The 14,077-nt window shown below is 39.3% G+C and overlaps 1 protein-coding gene across 1 annotated transcript in view; it reads left to right on the top strand.

Moving 5' to 3' along the window:
- Nucleotides 1-14,077, top strand: part of Kcnb2 (potassium voltage-gated channel subfamily B member 2) — a 347,478-nt gene that overhangs the window by 105,944 nt on the left and 227,457 nt on the right. The window lies entirely within an intron of this gene.

Raw genomic sequence — 14,077 nt, 5'->3', positions numbered from 1 at the left:
AAGAGAAAACGAGCCCCACTCCACTGTGATAAGGAAAATTCCTTCACAGCCTAAGTACATGAAGGGAAATGTAGAGAACTGCTAGCATTAATGGCTCCATATTTTGCCCCTTCATGTTTCCAGTTTCTTTTTCAATGTGGCTTTGTTTTTCCTCCTTTCAGACAGTGTAGTGTATTTCATTCCCCCTTTATCCTTAGTTTACCTGTTTAACTTACCTTGGCTAGTATAAGTTAGTAGTGTGCCAGAGGCAGAGGATTGAAAATGTACTTACCTTCTGTGTGTCCTCCCTTACTTCATTGTGATGATCACAAGAGCACACCTACACTAGACTGCTAAGGATAAGGCAGTGCTGAGTCCCCTGTATCTTTTGAGTTGCAGCTGTCCTGGGTCAGGCAAGAATCAGCTGACACCTGGATATGTGAGAAAGCCCAGCCCTACCTAGCAAAGACCAGGCCAGATCGGTCTCTGCAGACTCATGAGCTAAATAAATGGATATTACTTTTCATTGAGTTTGAATGGTTATTTGCCATACAACTTTATTGTGGCAATAGATAACTGATACACTGAGAGAAAAGATAATCCTCATTCCTGTAGATTCCTTAGCAAGGAAGTAACAAGTAGTTCACATATAGTGGTTTCCTGTGGGGCTAACTATGTAAGGGTGGCTAGATCCAGTATTTATTAAATAATCAAAGGTATTCTGGAAAGTTTATTTTGCTACAAAATTATTGTTTTTAATTGAGTTAAATGAATTAGAAAAGTACTAAGGGCAGTTTGGGGTCCTACGGAATTTCTCTATTTAGACTCATAAAAAAGATAATATTCGACTAACTCATTTCCTTCAAACTCATTAGCATAGACATTTCCACCACAGTTGCAGCAAATTAACATGGACTGCTTCTCTAAGCTGGTGGTTATCAACATGGTAACACATCCTGAATTATGCATGGCTTAATAAAATTTGACAATGGCACATGGCTTTTTGGGAGATAACTCTAGGAGCACCAGAAGGCTCTGGGCAACTGTGATAAATTAAGATCATTGTATTTTTTTCATACTTGTTCCTATTACCATGCACTGATAGAATGAAAGGTAAGTTTGTGAAGTCTCTTCATTGGTTGATTGATTGGTACCTGAGGTTGAACCCAGAGGTTCTTAACCACTGAGCCACATCCCCAGTCCTTTTTTATTTTTATTTTTTTATTTTAAGACAGGTTCTCATCAAGTTGCTTGGGGCCTCGCTAAGATGCTGAGGCTAGTCTCAAACTTGGAATTCTCCTGTCTCAGCCTCCTCAGTCCCTGGAATTATAGGCTTGCACACCTGGCTGTGTCTCTCAATTTCAACAAGTCTTTTTATTTAGTGGGAACTGTTTCTAGATTTCTGAAGTCTTCTGTTTATAGTTAAGGTTTTTGCCTCAAATGCTCTGATACTTTAGGAGAGTAAATCTCAACATCAAGTACAATCTCCTTGGCTCCTAGTTACAGTGTCTTATGACCATTAAAAATCTTATCATATTTAGTGTGATCAGTACATTGTCATTCTAAAAAAATTAGTAGTATTTTCAAGAGAAAAAAAAATAACAAGTGTTATAAGACATGGAGAAGTCAGAACTCTTGTGCATTGCTGATGGGAATGTTAAATGGCACAGCTCCTGTAAAAAACAGTATTGTGGGTCCTCAAAAAGTTAGCCGTAGAATTAAAATGTGATCTAGCAATTCCATCTCTGGGTGTAAACCTCAAAACGTTGAACTCTAACAGATGTGTGTGTACATCATTGTTCACAGTAACATAATTCACAATAGCCAAAAGGTAGAAATGGCCCAAATGTTCATCAGCTAATGAATGGGTACATTCAGTAGAGTTATTTTTAAAACTTTAAATGTCATTAGATTCTGATATGTGGTCAGGCACAGTGGTGCAAGCCTGTAATCCCAGCGACTCAGAAGGCTGAGGCAGGAGGATTGCAAGTTCAAAATCAGCCTCAGCAATTTAGCAAAGTGCTAAGCAACTCAGTGACATCCTGTCTCTAAATCAAATACAAAAAAAAAAAGGACTTGAGATGTGGCTCAGTGGTTAAGTGTCCCTGGGTTCATTCCCCAGTACAAAAAAAGAAAAAAATCTGATATGTGCTACAACATGGGTGAACCCTGAAAACATGCAGAGCAAAATAACTTTAGACACAAAAGGACAAATGTTGTGTGATTCCACTTGTTATTTTAAGTAGTGTAGTGTTTCAGTTTGGGAAGATGAAGAAGATTTGGAAATGGGTAGTGATGTTGGTTTTACAACAGTGTTAATGTACGTAATACCACTGAACCATATACAAAGGTGCGGAACTCAACCTGCTTCAGTTCAATTCCGTGTCCACTCCCCTCCCTTCCCTCTACCAATCTCTCTTCAATTCACATGCAGTCTATTTTTGAAAGTTTTCTAAAAGTATTAAACATCTTAGAATTTAAAAGGGTCAGTTTTTTTTTTTCACTAAAGCTTCCTGATTTTCCTTCATTTGGTTTGCAAAACATCACTTAGGTTAATGATATTTTATTTATAGATTAATATATTTTAATATTTTGATATTTTATTCTATCAAAGATCAAGTTCCACTTAGATTTTGGAAGAGTATAATGTCATTTTGAATGTAGTTATTTCCCATCTGCAACTCTAGGCTCTTGTATACTACTTGGGGTATGACAGACTTTTACAAACATAATGTTGTCATTTATCAGCACCATTGGCTTATTAGGTTAAAAATAAATGAAAACATGCCTTGTAAATATCATCATGATAAAGACTGTACTTCTCTTATTAGTAATGACAATGCAAAATTATATTCTTAAATCACTGGTGATAGATTTATGCTATTTGTTTTTGTAGCACTAATATTTGGCATAAATTAAATATTTAATACATGTTCGACATGAAAAGAACAAGCCCTAACATCTGACTCCCAGAGAAAGATAGATTGAAAACTACTAGAGTGTGGCTATGAAACTTTGCTTATAGCAGAAAGGCTTAAGAGAAAGATTGAATTGTTGAAAGAATTGTCAGAAAAGTTTATTTCTTACTGCTGCAATGCATTGGTTGAAGTCATATCACATTAAAAATAAGGATTTTTCCCATGTGCAAAAGTAAAAAAAAAAAAAAGGATATTATATAGGGCTGAGAAATAAAACATGTTTCTAAAACAACAAAAGTAACTGCTGTGGTTTCACTTTGCTGGAGGGGTTGACTTCTTTTTGTTCTTTCAGTCATTCCCTTTGCTTACACACAACCAAATGCAGAAATGACGAATGGGGGTACTGCAAGAGTGGTTGACGAATATTGGAAGAGAGAGATATGAAGGAAAAAAAGGATTGTTTTTTATCACGAAGCAAGGTAGTATATCTAGGTACTTTGGGAGAAAAAAACTTAATAAAAAGTATTTAAATATCTTTGCCAAGAACTTTTCAAATCAAAGCTTTTATGTTTATGAGTTTCCTGATGGAAGCAATGAGCAGCAGTCTTTGCTCAATTTGTTTCAAAGCAATATTGAAAAAAACTGAACAAAATATGCAATAAGAAAAAAAATCTGTGCCAGTCCCCAGGGTAAGGTCTAGCTGACAATATAATGGATGTTTTCCATTTCTCTGTGTCTAGAGTTCTAGGTGGTTACAGGCCATATATTACCCTTGGTCCACTCCCACCATTTTTCCTGACATTAATGGGAGGCCTGTTGCAGAAACAAGCAGTCTGCACTCTTATTTTTATTTATGGAATGAGATCATTTTATCTGGTATGAGAGCTTCAGTGTCCCACTTCACACACTCAAGACAGACAAAAATGCAAATGGCAATTATGTGAGTGAATTGGAGAAGAATTAAGGCTAGGAAAAATGTAATGTTGGAAACATTCACTTTAAAACAGGGATGTTTTCAGTAAACAGAAAAAACACTGCAAAGTGGTTGCATTGTTTTTGTTCACATCACCTATCTCCTCTCTCTCCCCAATCTAGTCTTCATGTAACTTCTTCAGATTTTTCAGATTCAGAGTTGCAAATTATGATGAAATGACAGTATTTCCTTTGCTGAGGTCTCCATTGCAAAATCAAGTGCAGTAATTTCTGAACATGAAAAACTTGAGAAACAGTTCATTTAAATCCTAAAGTAAGTGGGTCCAATGAGCAATATGCAGTCACCTGTATTCCCATGGATAGTAAAATTGTTGTACCTCCATTCTGGGGTTATTAAAATTTACAGGTGATATTTCTTCTCTCCCTAAAACATCATGGAAAAACTCTACCTGTTAATGTTTGGATCTGAAATGTGCCCCCAGTAAGCTCCTATATTGGAAGCACAGTCCCTAATGCAGCGAGGTTCAGAGATGGGGCCTTTAGTCTTTGATTGCATCATAAGGTCTCTGACCTCATCAGATGGAAATCCATCAAATGGATTAATCCTTCAATAACTGAATGTAGTGCTTGGAGGCGGATCTCTTGGAGGAAGTAGGTTACTTGGGACATGCCCTGGAATGGTTTAAACTTTTCCATGGCCCCCATCTCTCTCTCTCTCTCTCTCTCTCTCTTCCTCTCTCTCTCTCTCTCTCTCTCTCTCTCTCTCTCTCTCTCTCTCTCTCTCTCTCTCTCTCTCTCTCTCTGCTCTCTGGCTGCCATAAGCCTAGCAGCACCTTTCTTGGTCACACCCTTCTACCATGATGTTTCTGCAACAGAGATAGCTGAACATGGACCAAGACCTCTCAAACCATGAGATAAAATACATCTTTTCACCTCTAAATTGTTCTTATCAGATACTTTGGTCACAATGATGAAAAGTTGACTAACACCCTACTGTATTCCTTATGGCTGGATGAGAGTTTTTCTCTGATCTTCTCTCTGGTTCCTATATTCTTGCTGTCATTATTTCCTCCCCCCATTATCTAATGTCTGCATGTCCATTAATCCCCCATCCACCATTTGGACACAAGCACATATACAATGAGAATGCCTGTAAAGTTTGGAGTTATGCTGCTACAAACCATGGAACTACTAGAAGCTAGAAGAAAAATCTGGAACAGATCCTTTCAGAGTAACTATAGAGGGAACATAACCTACCAACACCTTGGTCTTACACTTCCAGCCTCCAGCATTATGAGACAATAATCTCTGTTGTTTAAGTCACTTGAATTTTGACACTTTGTTAAGGCTGTGCTACAGAGTTTACACAGGCCCCACTCTCTCTCACTGCCAACCCACCTGTTCTTTCCAGGCTTCTGAAAATTTCCTCTCCACGTGCATCCATCCTGTCAGCACACAAGCATGCTGTAAGCCCCCTCCAGTTATGACCCTATCTCTTTGCTCCCTTATATAGCAAAATCATTGAAGAAATTGTTTACATTTCTATCTCTACTTTTTTCCCCTCCATTCTCTTTGGAACTAACTCCAATCAGGTTTATCAGCACCTCTCTTGACTCCTACACTGCCAAATCTAGTGCACATATCTCAGTATTTATTTTACTCCAACAGTCAGAGCATTCATTTGACTTGTAGGACACCATTCTCTTCGTTCTACTCATAATTCACTGTCCTTTCTTTTGCAGGCTCCTTTGCTAGTAAATTCCATTTTACTGTCCTTAAATATTTGTGTTTCAGTTATGCCCAGTAAAACTTTTGTTTAAAACATAAAGTGGAGTGTATCATGTCTCCCTGTCCAGGTCTATTAGTGTGTTCTGAATCTACATTCAGTCTTAGATGAACTCCTCCAATCCTCCTAGCTTTAGATAAAATATCACTGTGCCAAGGCTTCCAAATTTGTCTCTAACTTGGACCTTGCCCCTGAAGTCAGGAATCGTCTATCCAGCTACTACTAGATATCTCTAAGTAAATGTCAGATAAACATCTCATATTAACCTGTCTCCTCCAAATCTGTTCTTCCTCAGTTTCATAAATGGCAAGTGCATTCTTCCTGGTGTATGAATGAAAAATTTGGAAATATTCTTAACCGTTCTCTTTTTCTTGAACACCCCATCCACTATGCGAAAAAAACCTAATGCCTCTTACCTTGTAACATCCAGAACCAACCACTTTTAACTACCTCCTCTGCCTTTTCAAGTCACCATTGTCTCTGATGTTGTTTATTGCATGCCTAATTAAAGCGCTATTTCATTATTGATTGCTGTATAGTTCACTCTCCATATTACTGCCTGGGTGGTCCTTTCAAAACAGGATGGATCACATCACCACCTCCAGTGTTTCCCATTTCACTTCCATCTCACTTCTCTCCAAGAGCCTTATCAAGTTCTCATAGAGTCCTACAGGCTGGGAGTGATTTGTTCTTCCCTCATTCCATTCCAACCACCCAAGACTCTTTGCTTCCCAACTTCCCCTCCCCAAACATTCCAAGCATGATCCTGTCTTAGGTCCTTTGCATTTGCAGTTCTTTCTGCTGTTGATGCCTTCCTGTCAGGAGACGCTGTGGTTCACTTCATCACTCCTTTCCACTCTCTATTTGAATGTCATCTTGCCATAAAGACTTCCATGATAAAATTCTTGCTTCAAGACTCTTGAAGACCAGGACTTTGTAATACGGGCCATTAGAACAGATCCTGTCACATACACAGATGAATTGAATGACTTACTGAGTGATCCAGTGCTGGACTGACAAGGTTAGACTGCAAGTACTAACATTTCTGTACTTTATTCAGTGCTGTGGTTTACCCTTCCTGTCTACTGTGTACCTTGATGTAAATGTTTGCATCTTTTTTCTTCCACCTAGAATCTTTCCATCTATCCCTGTACAGATTGCTGTGGTGATAACTTTTGTGGAAACGCTTTTTCTTTATTTTCTTCATATATATATATATATATTCATCTATTGTCTAGATGAATACTGATCACATGGTAAATTATTTAGAAAGAATGAATGTGTGAACCTTAGATTTTTGCCTTGATCTATAATCCTGACCCAAATTTATTCTGCTATGACCTTGTTCTGTGGCAGGTTTGTTTTAAGGAAAGTTAGATTGCACATCTTCCAAAATGTAATAGCTGAATCATGTTTGGAAAGATCCAAGGTACGTGGTGAAACCTTAGTTAAATAAGCTAAAGGAATAAGAAGAACATCCAACTTTTAAGGAATAGTGTGAACACTATTCTTATTTGGTCACAAGCTCACATAAAGCAAGTGTCAACATTTTACATTTCATATTTATGAATGGTCATGCTCTTCATGTCTGGCAAGAACTCTTCAACACATGGGAACTAGGTTCCACTGGGTCTTGGTCCATATTGTTTAGCACATCACATCAACGTTTCTCAAGCCTTTGCACTGAAATTCTTCTAGTATCAGAAGAGGACAACATGTATCCCAAGGGTATGACTCTGTAAACCAGAGGAGTCAACAGCAAATTCAAAAGTGCTTTGTGTTTTAGTACTAAAAATCATGGAATTTTCCATGCTAATTCATAATTAGTCCAAAATTTTCTAATTTTTTTGAGTACTAGGGATCAAACCCAGGGCTTTATGCAAGCCTAGACAAGAGCTCTACCACTGAACTACACTCATTTTTTTTTGTGTTTTTTTTTTTTTAAGACATTTTCAGTTCAGTTATTTACATTTTGCCCCCAGTTCTCAAAAGTGAGTGAAAGGTGAACTATGTCTACCCTGTGGTTTTGAGAAGTCCCTAGGACCTGACATCGGTTTAAATCTCCTATCTGGGGCTTACTACACAATCTCTAGAGAACAGCAGAATTCACCATCCTTGTTAGACATGGACCTGGCAACTATTGAACAAAACTCACTGCCTACAGAATCTGCTCTCTGATCATGTGGCTGCTTTTGGCAGCTGATAGCTTCCTGTCTGATCCAATCCTCGTCTCTAATGGAATGGTGCATCACTGTGTAATGGGTCCTGTTTTATTCATTCTGTTCTATTAAGCCAAGATCAATAATGCAGCTAGCATCCTGAAGGTTCATATTATACCCAAGTTTCACTGTGGTGTCACCTATCTCAGCACACGATTTAGTTGAATAATAATGAATGCCTAATAAGATTTTAATTACCTGAATTTTTAGAGCACTCTAGCACACTTTCAGCTCCAGTTCATTTAGGGGTTTTTCCAGGCCCGTCCTCCAGGGAGTGAACACCAAGAACCCTAAAGGAAGACCTTACAAATGGAAGAGGGGAGAGTAAAAGTATGAAGGAATGAATCACCCTTGTGTGAGTGGACCCTGAGAGATGACATCAGAAAAGAGGTCAGATAATGAAGGAATGCCACATCCTACCCTCTCAATTGGCCTTCAATCAAAGTGATGAATTAGGAATTTATTAGATAAAAACAGTAGTGCAGCTATGAGAAGATTTTGAGCCAGAAAATGACATGATTACAGAAGCATCTAATGGAAACTAATTGGGGAGTTCTATCTGAGACACTGTAGTACAGAGCCATCAATATGGCAGGACTGAGGCTGTCCCCATAGTCCAGGTGAGAGCCAATGAGGCATTGCAGGGTAGAAAAAGAGTCTGAATCTGGGAGTTGTTTCCTGGCCATGAGGCCTCATCTCTAAAGAAAGGATGTGACCTTGTTTACAAGGTCATGCTGATGAGTAATGAGAAAACATATAATAATGTTTAGCAGAATTCCATGGCAGGCTCTCAGAAGTGCAAGAGGCAGGCTGACCTAGCCTGGACTCTGGAGTCTACTGCCTGGGTCTGAGTTCTGGGGCTTAGCCGCTGTGTGCTGGTGGACTTGGCTATACAGTCGTCAACGTCTCTGAGCCACACTCTCTTCACCCCAAAGATGGAGATAATAATAGATCCTGCCTCAGAGGACGATGTGAAGATTAGATACACCAAGCACCAGTGATACTTGCCTTCTACCCTCTTGTGACAGTCTCCTGACTGGCTGCCAAAGAAGTGAAGGAGCACCTCATGGCAGATGGAGAACAGAAGAGGCTGATAACTGGTTTTATATTAAGGGTGATGCAAAAAATCAGTTGAAAATGATCCACAGAATTGCTAGATTGTCAGAGAATGGAATGAGTTTGTTTTGAGGGACAAGATTTTATAATAGTGAAGGGGATGTTGAACTTGAAGAAACAGTATAATTTTCCATTAGAAATATTAGTAGACCTTTTTCATTAGGCTACTACCAAACTCAAATAATGAACTCATTCCTGGGGTAGTGTAAGTTATTTTCTGTGTCTTTCAAGGACTGATGTCATGACCATCGTTGGCCATTGTTCATGTTTTTCTCTAAAAGTTCCCAGTCCAAAGTTGCCAGTCATGCTATCTGAGGGTCCATGGACCTTCATAGACCTTCCCCTGTGACTGCTTTAAAAAGAAAATATATAGAGAGATCTGCTGTTTTAATCAGATTTGCATAGTTATGACTAGAATATCCAATAAGAACAACTTAGAGGATGAAAAATTTATTTGGTGTTCATTGTTTCAGAGGTCTCTGTCCATAAATGACCAACTCCATTGCTCTGGGCCCAAAGTGAGGCAGAACATTATGGCAGAAGGACCCAGAGAAATAAAGCTGCTCACCTCAGGACAACCAGGAAGCAAGGGGATCAGGGGACTGCAGGAAAGATACACCTTCCATGGCGTGCCCCCAGTGACCCACCTCTGCCAGCCACGCCCCACTTGCCTACAGTTAACACCCAGTCAATCCCTTCAAACTAGAATGGGTTGTAATAAGTTGTGGCTCTCACAATCCAATCAATTCAACTCCAAACATTTCTCCATTAACATAGGAGTTTGTGGGGGTGGGGAGGACCCCTCATATCCAAACCACAATATTCACTAGCTTTCTAGTGGTTTTCAGCTCTTTTATTCTTTGGCTGAGTAAATGGGAACTCAAAGGAGACAGGTGACTCACTCAAGGTCATGCAGCTACCTAGTGGACAAGCCAGACACGGCCTATGTTCCCAGAATTCCCTCATTTGCTCTTGCTGTGATACCCTGTGATACCTTGCTACATTTCATACCTAGCCCCCTAACTTGTCTCACTTCATTACTGTTGGGAAGATGCCAGAATAAAAGAACAGCAACAAAAAGTGTTATCTACCTCTGGAGAGACTTCGATGAATAGTTTCAGGGTACCTTACATCTTAGATATGGTGCTCTGTGGCAATAGATGTTAGTAGAAAGTGTAGACTCTGCGCTTTCATAAATGTAGTTTCTTTTTACAACAGAGAATGCCGTCTTTGACTCGAGAGGAACCCTTTCAGTGGGAGTTAATCTAGCAATGAGCAAAGCTTTTAGGACAAGAACACAGAGCCTTCCAGTGATATTTTACTGTCCCATATAAAGTGCAGCATCACTGGTTCCACGTAAAGAAAGGCTTGCTATTCCCACGCTCTAATCCCAAGTGAAATGCATTTGTGTTTACTTTTAGAGGATGGCCCCAGGGATAAGTGAATTCCTCTAAGCTCTCGCTGAAAGGATGTGTATATGGATTGGTCAGGTTGAGTGTTTCTGGGAGCCATTTTGACCTTCTAGTCAGGAGATGAGCCTTAAGCTCTGTGGGAATGGGCTTGATGGAAAATAACAGGTGCAGTGGTCTTTGCCTGGGGGTTTGTTGTTCTGTCTCCTTGCCCAGACGATGTCTGTGCCCCTGTTTCTCAAGTCCAGGCTGCAGCTCTTGGATCAACTCCTGCTGCACATGTAGCCCTCTCTTCGCTGATGTTGAGGGGAGCATTAATGCTTTCCAAAACTCTCCAGTGACTCTGCATATTTGGGTGGATCTGGAAGTTCCCTAGAGGCGAAGTCCACCTGCAGCTCTCTCTACTGCCCCTCAGTCATTCTGTGGCAGTTCTTCATTCTCAGCCCACCACAAAGCACATACATGCTGTGCCTTGAAAAGTCAGATAAGCAGCTCACTTTCTGTCAGAAGCTTTCCCATATTGCCAACACTAACTGCATAAATGACTGGGTTTGGGGTTGTATCTTTTCCCAGAGTACTGACAGAGTTGCATAAAGTTCAGCATTGTAGGACGCGGTATCCTGTTTAACTCAAGAGAAAACCAAAATCAAAGTTTGGTGGTTGAATACACCCAGATTCTTCAGTGAACATTCTTTTGAAAACCGACTGCTTCTAGGGGTTAAAGTTCTATTTTCAGGTCTTTAGCTCTGCTCAATTAACCAGGACATTAAGGCTTCACAAGCTATAACAAGAAGGGGTTCAATTTCCTGCTTTCTAGACGTGAGGCTTCATTTTCTTAAGTTAATGTGTTAATATTAACCTGATTCTCTATATGAAACCTAATTTCTTTTAGGGAATAACAAAGGCTCAGTTTTTCAAATCTATTGCATTGAGTTTATGACTTAATAAATGTTGCTGGAGAATGGCAACCCCACCTCCTATAGCTGCACAGTCTTCTTAAAAACCAGCATGACTCATGGTTATCGACCAAGGTAAATAATATCTTATCCTGTACTATGTTACACATATTAATGATTGCACTGTCCTCTGAAATTTAGGAATACTGCTAGCTAGTATTATGAAGAAGTTGCTAATTACAATATTACCATTATCAGTTTCACACAGGAGTTTTTTGTAATCTTTAAAGTTGATTCTCATAAATTCCAGATATTAGAACATCTGGAGATTTGATTGTGATTCACTGTATGTCTTGATTCATTCTTAGAGTCTTTCTCAACAGAACTGACCAGGTTGTATGGACACTAAAGTTGAATTTGAATTATCCCTTGGGTAAATTTGATAAAATGTCATCATGGAGATATGAGTGATTCCAAATACTAGAAAAAAGTATTGTTATTTCATGCCTTTTGTGTAGTCAGAATCTGTTATATGGAAAGAACGTGAAAAGGGTCACATAGTCTAGTACTAATGAATAATAAGGTGAGTCCTTTTGATCAACTCTTTTTCTGACATGAGGAAAATCTTTCTTATTCTTTCCTTTGTAATGTGGGGAAATGTGAAGTAAAGAGTAAGGACATAAAGAGATGCAAATATCTCAAATACTCACCATCACCATTGAACAATGTTGGCACTGTCCCTAAGACCTTTCCATTGCTTCAGATACTTTTTCCCTGTTCCCCCTCAAGGGTTTTGATTATTCATGCATGCAAACATTCATTCATTCATTCAGTCAATCAATAAATGTTTATTTGTTTCTAGGCACTGTGCCAAGTCAATATAGAACAAAAAATAAAACAATAAAATTCCTTTTCCAGGAGTTTTTTTCAGTTAGGATTTTTATTTGTGCAGGAGAAGTCCATTATAAACAACTTTAAATTTTTCAAAGGATCAAAACAACTAAGTTTTAGGGATGCCAAGAATGAGAATAACTCTTAGGATAAAAATAGCAGAAAATTAGTGGATATCCCCCCTCAGACACTATTGCTGAAATGAAATCAGCTTTACCACTTGTCCATTTGTGATCATTCTGCCCAATTAAAGTTCTAGAAAGAGCTTCAGATTGGTCTGGCTCTTGTCAGGAGCCCACCCCTTGACCAGTGAGGGCAGAGCCCTTGATTGACAGGTCCTCCAGTAGAGCCTGAAAAGTCCAAAGTTCTGCTGCCAAAAGAAGAGAGAACAGACATCACACAGACAGAAAGAGCAGGTGCCTGCTACAGAGGGGGCTGGCTGGGGGTCATTCATCATACAATGTGAGACATGTTATTAGGGATCCAGACAGGATGCCAGGGAAGTGCAGAGGGGGGAAGCACAGGAGGAAGAGAAAATGCATGTCAGGAAGCAGTGGAAGATGGGGCTGGAAAGGTTGGCAGGAGCTAGATCATAAAGGTCTTTAAATGGTATATTTGTACATTACCCTTTGAATAAGCACAGATTAAAGGATACTAACATACAAATTAGTTTAGAAAAATTATTCCACTGGTGGGGCAGTAGACAGATTAGAAAGCAAGACTAGGAGTGAGATCATCAATTAGGAGAAATGGCAAGGACTGGCCCGAAAGCAGCATAAGTTGAGTTAGGAGGGGACAGATTGTAGAGATACCTCACTGACCACAAGGCATGGAGGAGATGCTTTGGCTCTCCCTGGTCTCATGCTTGAGCCAACTCTGTGGTCACTAAAAGGTGAAATCCAAAATGGGATGTTCTGTATTTCACACGTCGATTGGATGTTCCTGATACATTCACGTGGTGTTAGCCCAGAAGGCAGTGGTGTAAAGATTCTGGAGACCAGCTGAGAGGTCAGTGGACCTTCTGTAGTCAGTGGTATAGAGGAGATAAGGCCCTGGAGCTGGGCAAGTTTGCCCAGTGAGAGAGTGGGAATGAATAGCGGGGAAGCATTAGAATCCTTGCCAGTTGCAATATTTAAAAGTCTGAAGCAAGAAGATGGGATAAGAGGGAAGAAGGAAGGTCATCCGCCTTATTCACACTTACCTAAAACTGTTGGTATGTTTGATAAATCTCTAGAAACTCGGTTGGTGAAGCTATAGAAATGAATTATTTTCTCTTAAAAGAATTTCTGGTATAGTATGTTCCAGTACCTTGTGGAGCTCTTGAAAATGTGAAAATTAAAGAGAATATTTGATCAGTGGCCACAGTTGAAACAAATCAGTAGGGAGAAAAGAGGATGGAGAGAGACTGATCAGTGGGTACTAAGTTACAGTTAGACAAGAGCAAGAAACTCTGCCGTGCTACTGCACAGTAGGGTGACCATAAATGACAATAACGTCCTGCATATTTTAAAAAGCTAGAAGAAGGAGTTTTAAATGTTTCCACCCCAAAGAATGATAAATGTTTGAGGATGCAGATACATTTAAATTGATTTAAACATTACTTAATCTGTACATGTATTAACACATCACATGGTTCCCGATAAACATGGACAATTTTTATGTTTTATGTCAGTTTAAAATTACTTTAAATTGACATAAGAGATTAACAAGGTAAACAATATAAATAATCTCACAAAATATTGAGCAAAGCAAACAGGATTTAATACTGTGTGGTTCTATTTATGTATGATTCAAAAACAAGCAAAATGATCTGTGCTATTAGTAAACAGAAGAGGGGTTTCTGTTGTGGAAGAAGTGACTAGAAAAGAGAACAGGAGGAGACAGGGGATGGGTAGTGCTTTGCATCTTGGTCTGGTGCTAATAGGGGAGT

Source organism: Sciurus carolinensis, chromosome 1 (genome assembly GCF_902686445.1).
Source record: "Sciurus carolinensis chromosome 1, mSciCar1.2, whole genome shotgun sequence".
In the NCBI taxonomy this organism is placed as follows: domain Eukaryota; kingdom Metazoa; phylum Chordata; class Mammalia; order Rodentia; family Sciuridae; genus Sciurus; species Sciurus carolinensis.
The sequence above is the reverse complement of the archived record's forward strand: the minus strand, read 5'-3'. Positions and strand labels throughout refer to the sequence as shown.